Genomic DNA, 10,372 nt, shown 5'->3' with positions numbered 1-10,372 from the left:
TTCGTTTTATCGTATTGTTTGACACGGATAAAGGTGATAATTTATTTACTCTGCCGATCATAAAACGTACAATATCTTTGGAACATGGAAAAATAAGATTCTCAGCTACAGTAGAAATTTTGATTGTAAAGTTCAACTTATAGTTTTAATTTCTTTCTCTCACACACACGACCCTGTCGATGGGGCATTAGAATACGCTGACCCCCCCCCCTGCAGAGGGTAAAAGTCCCTCAATGGGGACCTTAAACTATATCCAGTGGTGAGGCTTTGGGGAGTGTGGAGCCACCCTTTAATTACCATTGCTCCCAGGTCCACTCTGACACTGAGTGGTAGTACCTGTTAGGGTCCCAACTATGGGTCAAATAGAAACCGACGTGAAAACAACAAATATATTCTATTAAAAAAATTTTTCTTCCAAATCTTTGGATTCGGTATTAAATAACCCGAAAAGGGTTGCTATGCCGTAAAACAAAAACAACCAACCAACCACACACCCACACACACACACACACACACACACACACACACACACATATATATATATATATATATATATATATATTTAGGATGGTATTTTCGCTTGTTTCATATCTTTAAAGGTACGAGGTGCTTTTAATAAGTTTCCAGGGTTTTTTTTTTCGTATGGGAACTTTTATTGATAGTAAACACATGAAACTCTGGTCTCAATTCGAAGTAATCTCCTCCGGCTGCAATGCACTTATTGTACCGTTCCAACAACCTCTGGAAAGGCCTATGGAAGTCCTCTTATGTGAGCGTGTAAATGACCCTCGTCACGACAATTTTTATGATTTTAGGTTCAAATGAACAGCTACAGCAGGAATTAGAATACACTCTACTAAAGCTTGTCACAGCTGGTGAATTTCAAAAGTGCAATCCGGGCGCGAGGACACTTTAGAAGGACGATATGCAATAAAATTTAGTTTTAAACTTGGAAAAAATGCTACAGAAACGTATGGAATGCTTCAGACTGATTTTGGACCATCTTACATGAATCAAGCATCGGTTTGTAAGTAGCATAAAAGATTCGATTAAGGCAGGGAGTCTGTAAGGGATGATGAGAGGTGAGGGAGGAGTAAGGATGTCAGGACATCAGAATGGATTGGCCAAATAACGAATTTCATGGATAAGGACCGTCGTGTGTCTATAGAGACAATAAGTGTAGAGTTTGATGTCAGTGTGGGAACTGTGCATTCATGAGGAACTGAAGATGCAGAAGATTTGCACGAATGCATCACAACTGCATTCTTGTTACAGACTATTTGACCAAGATGAGCATCAAGACAGTTCCTCATCCTCTCTACTGTCCTAACCTTGCTCCCTATGACTTTTGGTTATACCCTAAGCTCACGGAAAATCTTAGAAATAAAAGAGGCTGTGACGAGGGTTATTGACACGCTTACACAAGAGGACTTCCATGTGGCCTATCAGAAGTTACTGGAATGGTACAACAAGTGCATTGCAGCCAGAGGAGATTACTTCGAAGGGAGCTAGAGTTTCATGTGTATACTACCAATAAAATTGCCTAAACGAAAAAGGTCTGGAAACTTATTGAAGACACCTCGTATTTCCAATTAGCTACAATAAGTTTAGTCAGATAAATTATTACAGTTATAAGTTATCTCCCTTTATTATAGAACTCTTCATGATTGCAGAGGTTAAAAACGTATTAACATTAAAACACAAAGAAAATATACTTTTCAAAAATTGATCAACAGCCAGACAACGAAACTCTAACATGTAATGAGTCGGCCATTTTGGAGAAGCACCAAAAGTTATGTAAAATATGTTAAGATAGAAAAACGGTTGAGTTATTTGCATGCTATGATGAGAGAAATAGCTTCAAGTTGTTTCGCAATGAGTGATTAGGTATGAGTAGGCATAAGAATGCATTTCTTGTGTAGAATTCATCTTGAATTCTGTTGATTGTTTTGTGTTGAGTCTGTAAACCTTGTTAAATAAGCAGCAGCAAACGAATATTTAGTGTAACGGAAATGTTCTGTCAAACTTCAATGTTACAGACCGACTAAAATACTTTGTCAAACTTCAATGTTACAAACCTACGAGCATGTTCTGTCAAGTATAAGTGTTACAGACCAGTGAAAATGCTCTGTCAAACTTCAATGTTACAGATCGACTAAAATGATCTGTCAAACTTAGATGTTACAAACCGACTAAAATACTCTGTCAAACATAAAAGTTACAAACCGGTGAAAATGCTCTGTCAAACTTAAATGTTACAGACCGACTAAAATGCTCTATCAAACTTAAATGTTACAGACCGTCAAACTTAAAAGTTACAGACCGACTAAAATACTCTGTCAAACTTCAATGTTACAGAACGACTAAGGATTATAGACACGAAAATTCTTTTTAAAACTCAAAATTTCATGGTTGCGATGTCGCTTTTGTGAGTAGTTTCTTTTATTATAAATCGTTTGGTTATAGTTAAAGAATTAAAATAATTACCTCGTGACTTTTTGAACTTGAAAGGAATTTAGGAAGTATTAAAATATCGAATAAAAGCCAGAAATGGCTTTTAAATCTTTAATGAATCTTAATGGCTTTTAAATCTTTAATGAATCTTAATGGCTTTTAAATCTTTAATGAATCTTAATGCGTTAAAAGTTTTAAAATCTACTAGCGGCGGAAAGGAGGGGTAGCAGCTACGCCCGGTCATAAAATACGCTTAAATATTACATTTTAATTTGTCTAGATCTTGCATATATTATTATAGTCATGATTTCAAAAGTAAAAAAAAAAGTATTTGGGTACCATCAGCTAGAATCGAAACTGAAAGCAGGTGACGTTACCACTTTACCAACGTGATAAACATATAAACTGACTGAAAATAACTTAAGATCTATGTACAAAATGTATAACGATTTTTTTCAATTTTTGACTCCTTAAAGATCCATAAAAGTATGGTTCGTAAAAAATCCAATCATTTGAGGTAGTGCTGCTTTATGACTTTTAGTTTCGGATGGAGATAGAGTTTGAAGATGGAGAGACAGTCAAACGTATAGCCTTTTATATATTAATCTAGCGGGGGGGGCGGTTTTGCTCAGTCGTAAAATACGCTTAAATATGATATTTTAATTTGTCCAGATTTAGTATACATTATTATAGAGTCGTGATTTCAAAAGTAAAGAGAAGTATTTGGGTGCCATCAGCTAGAATCGAAAGCAAAACTGTAGCATTCAAAGCTGGTGACGTTACCACTGTATCAACATGACATGCATATCAACTGATTAAAAATTAAAAATAAACTAAGATAAATTACAAAATGCATAACGATTTTTTTCAATATTAATCCTTTTTGACCCTTTAAAAACTATTTTAACTGGCTAAAGACTTGTAAAAGAACAGTCAGTAGAAAATTCAAGCATTTGAGGCCCTTAGTGCCACTCTGCGACTTTTAGTTTCGGGAGAGATAGAGTTTGAAAATATGGAGACAGACAGATAGACATAGTGTATTTTATATATTAGGATATCGAAGGCGAGCGGTTTTTCCCGGTCGTAAAATACGCTTAAATATGATATTTTAATTTTTCTAGATTTCGTATATTTGTTATAGAGTCGTGATTTCAAAAGTAAAAAAAAAAAAAAATATTTGTGTTCCATCAGCTAAAATCGTAATCCAAAGCAAAACCATAACATTTAAAGCTGTTGACGTTACCACTATACCAACGTGACACGTATATGAAGCGATTAAAAATAACTTAAGATATATGTACAAAATGTGTTACGATTTTTTTTCAATTTTGTCTCCTTAAAACTATTTTAACCGGCTAAAGATCCATAAAAGAACTGCACATAAAAAAATAACCCATTTGAGGCCCATAGAGCCGCTCTGCGACTTTTAATTTCGGTAGAGATAGAGTTTGAAATTATGGGGACAGACAGATAGACAGACAGACACACAAACATAGTACATCTTTTATATTGGACTAGCGAAGAGGGGACGCCATGTTTTTCCCGGTCATAAAATACGCTTAATATGAAATTTTAATTCGTTCAGATTTCGTATATATTATTAAAAAGTCATGATTTCAAATGTAAAAGAAAATAAAAAAAGAAAAGAAAGTATTTGGGTGCTGATAGCTAGAATTGAAACCGTAACTGTAACATTCAAAGCTGGTGATCAACGTGACACGCATATGAACTGATTAAAAATTAAAAATAAACTAAGATGAATGTACAAAATGTATAACGATTTTCAATTTTGACCCCTTGAAAAATATTTTAATCGGCTAAAGACCCCTAAAAAAACGCCCCGTAAAAAAATGTAATCGATCTGCGACTTTTAGTTTCGGGGGAGATAGATTTTGAAAATACGGAGACAGACAGATATATAGCCTTTTATATATTAGATTTACATCCAATAATTTTGTAAATAGAGACTTAAAAACATTTCTATACGACAATTATTTTCAATTTTGTAACAATTTGATTCAATAATTTAATTATCAAACGATATCGTAATAATTTAATTCAACTTTTAGAATCATATTTGTTGAAAAGAAAAATTGCATAATTGAAAAGAAAATTGGAACAAAAATGGAAGTCAAAAGGCAACGGCTTCCTAATTTGTGCATTCATTCCTTTTGCGAACTATTATCCCCATCTTCGTAGCTGTTGTTTTAAGACGTTTAACAGCTAACTTGAAACTGTAGAGATTCAACGCCTTTATCGTCTGCACTACTGGTCCCGAAGGACGATCAAGTTTGCATTATATGGTCTTATAAATCTATTTTTGTAAAATCCTCATCTCAAAGGATCCCAATAAAAATTGTCGGGTCCATTCGGTACAGACTCGACAATGGAAGACCAGATAGGAATACAAAATTGGATTTATAAGACCAAAAATCCAACCTTGATCGCCCTTCAGAGCCAGTGGCGCAGTGGATAGAGGCGTTGAGGCTCTACACTTCCAGGTGAGCATCGTCTAAAAATGGCGGTTCAATCCTACCCAAGCAGACCGAGGGATTAGTTGGCCAAAACTTAGTGAAACAACAATAACGATAACGATAAATATGAGGATAACAGTCCGCAAAAGGAATGAATAATTAAGCAACGAGTTTTACTGTTTAAGAACGATATATCACCGCACGACAATATATCACGGCACGACAAAACACGACAAATGGATCTTGCTGATCATCTATTGGTGTAGTATTTAGGCACGTCATTCGGGCAACCTGTTTTTTATGTCAAGAACAATGAGAAGCAACAGATTTTGATTTAGACGAACTGGCATGCTGTTTGTTTTCTGTTTAAAATCTTTGTAAAAAATAGACAAGTTTATTTTCAAACTTAAGGTGCTATTTAAAAATATAAATACAAGTCAAACATAAAAACGATCAAATATTTGTTGATATATTTATTTTTAAATTTGTTTTTAAATTTGTTTTTAAATTTATTTTTAAATTCATTTTTAAGTTTGTTTGGTAAATTTCTAAAAACAACACCATTAAACACATGTATTATTTTAAAAAAGTAGACTTTAAAGTTTTTTTTTTTTTAACTTCAGGAATCATTTTTTATTTCTGTTTGATTTGTATTAAAAAAAGTTATTTATTTTTTTGCTAACATTTTTTAGCAAAAGATTTTAACAAAAAAACAAAACAAAAAACAAACAAACAAAAAACATGCCTGTTTGTCTAAATTAAAATCGATCCCTTCTGGTTCTTGACATAAGAATCCCAGGTTATGCCTTGATTTGTCGTATATAAATTGTAAAACCATTCCAACAACGCCGAGTAGGTTTAACTAAAGCAAAAGTACACGTTATTTGTTAGCATTTAACCATTTGCATGTGGTATTTTTAAATGTTGATGAAATCCAGGTTACAAATTAAGAATAAACATACGCGATGTATATCTTTATAGTTGATGAATGACGACGGTATAAAATAGGTGGAAAATATAACTAAATGGGAGAGTGGTGGGTGCAAAACAATGCTGAAACCTATGACTTTATCTGTATTCCATCATACAGGTCATGTAAGTACAATAAATATTATATACTAACTGTCCCGACACGACCTTGCCTTAGAGTCTTTTACTGTAATTCATACGCACCTTTTGTAATCTAAGAATTTTTACTCTCATTTTTCTGTAAGAAACTAGCGTCGTGATTTCAAAAGTAAAAAAAAAAAATAAATATTAGATGCCATCAGCTAGAATTGAAACCGAAAGCAAAACCGTAAAATTTAAAATTGGTGACGTTATCACTATACCAACGTGGCACGAATCTGAACTGGTTAAAAACTATTTTAATTGGTTAAAGGCCTATAAAAGAATGGTCCATAAAAAATCCAATCATTTGAGGCCATCACTTTTAGTTTCGAAGGGATAGAGTTTGAAGATATAAAGACAGACAGAAAAACGGACAGACAGACAGACAGACAGACAGACGGACAGACATATATCCTTTTATGTTATTATTATTATTATTATTATTATTATTATTATTATTATTATTATTATTATTATTATTATTATCTATATATTAATACGATAGCGTGTGTGTTCTTTTGTGTGTCACGTTTACATCCGGGTCGTTTAATTGTTACGTTCTTCTATTTCTTGTCATCAATAATTTTATCAAGAATTCTTCATAAGTTTTTGGTTTCGGTTTCAATTCAAGATAATTGTTATGGCTTGCAATATGCCACAAAGAAAACAGAACAGCGGAATAGAGTTTAAACAATATATTACTAGAACAACAACGTGAAAAGGTTACAACTGAAAAGAGTAGTAAATGTCACTGAGCAGGCGAGGGTCGCTCTGGTGTTTAATCCACGCCTTGGATCAAAAGTTCTATGGTTTATATAATGGATACAACAGTCCATTTGGAGGGTGATCCCCCACAACACCCCCTCCCAAGCTGATTTCCGCGGTTGTGAAAATCAGTATTTCTTCCTTTTGGGGCAGACCACCAAGGGGTATGTGCGCTTCCTCTTTCTGCCGGAGCGTCTCGATTCTGACATCCCTTTTGGAGGGTCTATGTGAAAACAGTCATACACAGTTTCATTCGCCTCACTGCCGTCCTGCGGTGGTTCTTCTTGATCCTCGTAGAAGCGTTTCCTGGTTTGGTTCAGGTGCCTCTTATGTTGGAACTTTGGGCCTGAATGATGTATGTAACATGGCCGATTCTTCATAAGATCGTGCCCTGTTCCCATTTCTAAAATGTCTAAAATACACGTTATCTCCGCTGTTAAACCGTTTCGTTGGCATTGTAGAGGTTCTGTTGTGTACTATGTGTTTGGGTAGCAGTTTATCAAATACGGATTTTATTTTTCGTCCAAACATGATTTCTGCTGGGGATCCCGCATCTCGTTTGTTCGGATTTTTCGTGATTCTGTAAACCTGCAGAAATTGCTGAAGGGCCTTTTCTGTTGGTGTACCGGGCGCCTTTTTGAATGCCCTTTTAAGCGTATCGACGAAGCGTTCGGCCTGGCCGTTGCTTCTGGCGTGGTACTGGGGTGTCGTAATATGCTTGACTTGATACGTCTCGCAGAATTCTCTAAATTCTGTCAAGGTGAACTGTGTAGCGTTGTCGCTAACGAGACAGTCTACAACCTCAAACCGAGCAAACAATTCCAATAAAAAATTTGTCGTTGTTGCCGTGGTCGGTTTTTTTTTTTTTTTTTTGCATCTTAGTACCTCTGGGCATTTAGAATAAGAGTCAACTACTATCAGGTAGTAAAAATCCTCCACAGGTCCTGCATAATCGATGTGGATCCTCGACCATGGTTGTTCAGCCGTAGGCCAATGTTTTTATGTTATCGGTGGTCATTTTGCAGCCGAAGCACAGCCTTTGCATCCGTTCACCTTGTCGGTAATATCTTGGTCCATAGCTGTCCAATAAACAAAACTTCTCATTAGGATTTTCATTGTTTATTCCTGGATGCCCCATGTGAAAATCCCTGAGAATTCTTTTTTGAAGGGTTTGTGGGATGACAACCCTTTCACCGTATAACAGTATTTCGTCGCAACCAGAAGAAATGTCTGAACTGATGTCACCCAGTGCTAATTTCTGCTTCGTGGTTTGAATGAAATTGTCATTTAGGGATTCTGACTTAATTTTCTGAGGTGTGACCGGCAGTTCGCGGATAATATTGTTTATCATGGTTTTTACCTCACTATTAATACGTAGTGCCGCGATTACTGAATCTTCAAGAGGTTCCATTTAGGCAGGAATCAGTCTCGATAGCCCGTCTGCATGGGCTAGTTGTTTTGGGGGTAGAAATTGAATTGTAAAATTATAGTTCAGCAGAACAGTTCCCCATCTTAATAGTCGGTTCGCAGTGAATGTTGGAAGCCCTTTTTTTGATCCAAAAATGGATATCAACGGCTTATGGTCAGTTTGTAGAAAAAAAATGTCTTCCGTACAAGAACCGGTGGAATTTTGAAACTGCAAATATAATTCCTAGGACCTCTTTCTCGATCTGATAATAATTCTTTTCCGCTGGCAAGAGAGTCCGTGATGCGAAAGCAATAGGCTGTTTCGAGCCATCCGGTATTCGATGTAGCATGCACGCCCCGACGCCATATTGACTAGCGTCGCTAGCTACTATTATGTCCAATTGCGTGTGTAAATGCGCTAGGAATAGTTTTGATTCCCCCACACTAATGCACCCAAGTCATACGGATATATTTTTTTTATTTTTGAAATCGCAACTTTATAACATATAAAAATCGATAGAACATTAACTCTATAATAATATATACGAAATCTGCAAGAATTAAAATATTATATGTAAGCATACTTTACGACCGGGCTTTACCAGGCGCTCGTGCTAGCTTAGATAAATACTTTTGCAGTTTTAACAAAAAAGCTACAATAATATCAGAGCATCTCCAATTACTCTGAACATCTACAGAATGCCATCATCAATATATTACATATGAATGCGTCCCATGTGGAATTTCCACAGGTCCCGCTAGTTATTATTATTATTATTATTATTATTATTATTATTATTATTATTATTATTAGAAATAATGGAGCAGGATTATTTTTTAATACTACTTCATGATATAAAAATAACAAGCAACGATAAGTATGAAATGGATAGATTCCGACACAGAAAACAGCAATTCTTTCAATTTTGTCAGAAACATCGCTGATGGAATGTGAGGATTAAAAGAACAAAATAAGAGAAAGTAAACCAAAGAAAGAAAGTATCCTGGAGATAACCAATTTAATACGATATGAGAAACATTAATTATAAACAACAGATAAACATTAATATATATATATATATATATATATATATATATATATATATATATGTGTGTGTGTGTGTGTGTGTGTGTGTGTGTGTGTGTGTGTGTGTGTGTGTAAAAGAGATTTAGAAGGCTGTCACAATGCGAGGAATGAATTATAGTCGCTGTTGGTAAGAGGAGACAAGAACAAGTGGCGATTTACAAATCAATAAGTACATATATATATATATATATATATATATATATATATTATATATATATATATTTATTCAGTTGTATGGTAAAATGTCTTACTTGTAATTCCATGCGACGTATTCCATTATTAATTTCGAAAAAATTTTCCCTTTTCAATTGGTGTGCGTAACAGGTCGGTTCAAAGCATGCTGGATGAAGGGCCGGAAGTTGTGTAGCTATGTGAGGCCTCGGGGCAAATGTGAGTAGGGGATTTATGTATGGTATGATTAGGTAATTAACATGTTTATAACTTTGCTATTTTTATTTGTCTTTATTTTATTTATTTATGTCTTTTTTTGGTTTATAACTGGTTTTAGCGTAAGCTTTTTTTATTGTTCTCTGTTATGTTGTCTTTATCATTATTATTATTATTATTATTATTATTATTATTATTATTATTATTATTATTATTATTATTTATTTATTTATTTATTTATTTATTTGTTTTTTTTTCTGCTGATGTGTGGGTGTGGGTGTCTCTGCTTTTCTGGGTCACTTGTCGCTTATTTAAGTCGTATTGTTTTTTATTTTGGCTTAGTTTAGTTTCGTATATACAAACATGTATAATAGTATATAATTTGTTGATATTATTTTCATAGGTATGTATACAAAAATTAAAATCAATAAATTTACTAATTATTAAATAGAACATTTTGGTAGAAGATTCATAAATTAATTAAAATTGTTAGTACGAATAGTTGGGTTTAATAACTTTGTTTGATAAAAATTTAATATGGTTTAATGGAAAAATAAAAAGGTATTTACAGTTTCTCTTCCAATTTTCAGATTTTAATCATGTCAAATCACACTTCAATTCCTTTTGACGGATTGATTGCTGCTATTTCTTCTGATGAGTTAAGGGCATAATAGATTCAAAATTAAGT

This window comes from Euprymna scolopes, chromosome 38, assembly GCF_053919585.1.
Source record: "Euprymna scolopes isolate OS-2025 chromosome 38, ASM5391958v1, whole genome shotgun sequence".
In the NCBI taxonomy this organism is placed as follows: Eukaryota; Metazoa; Mollusca; class Cephalopoda; order Sepiida; family Sepiolidae; genus Euprymna; species Euprymna scolopes.
The sequence above is the reverse complement of the archived record's forward strand: the minus strand, read 5'-3'. Positions refer to the sequence as shown.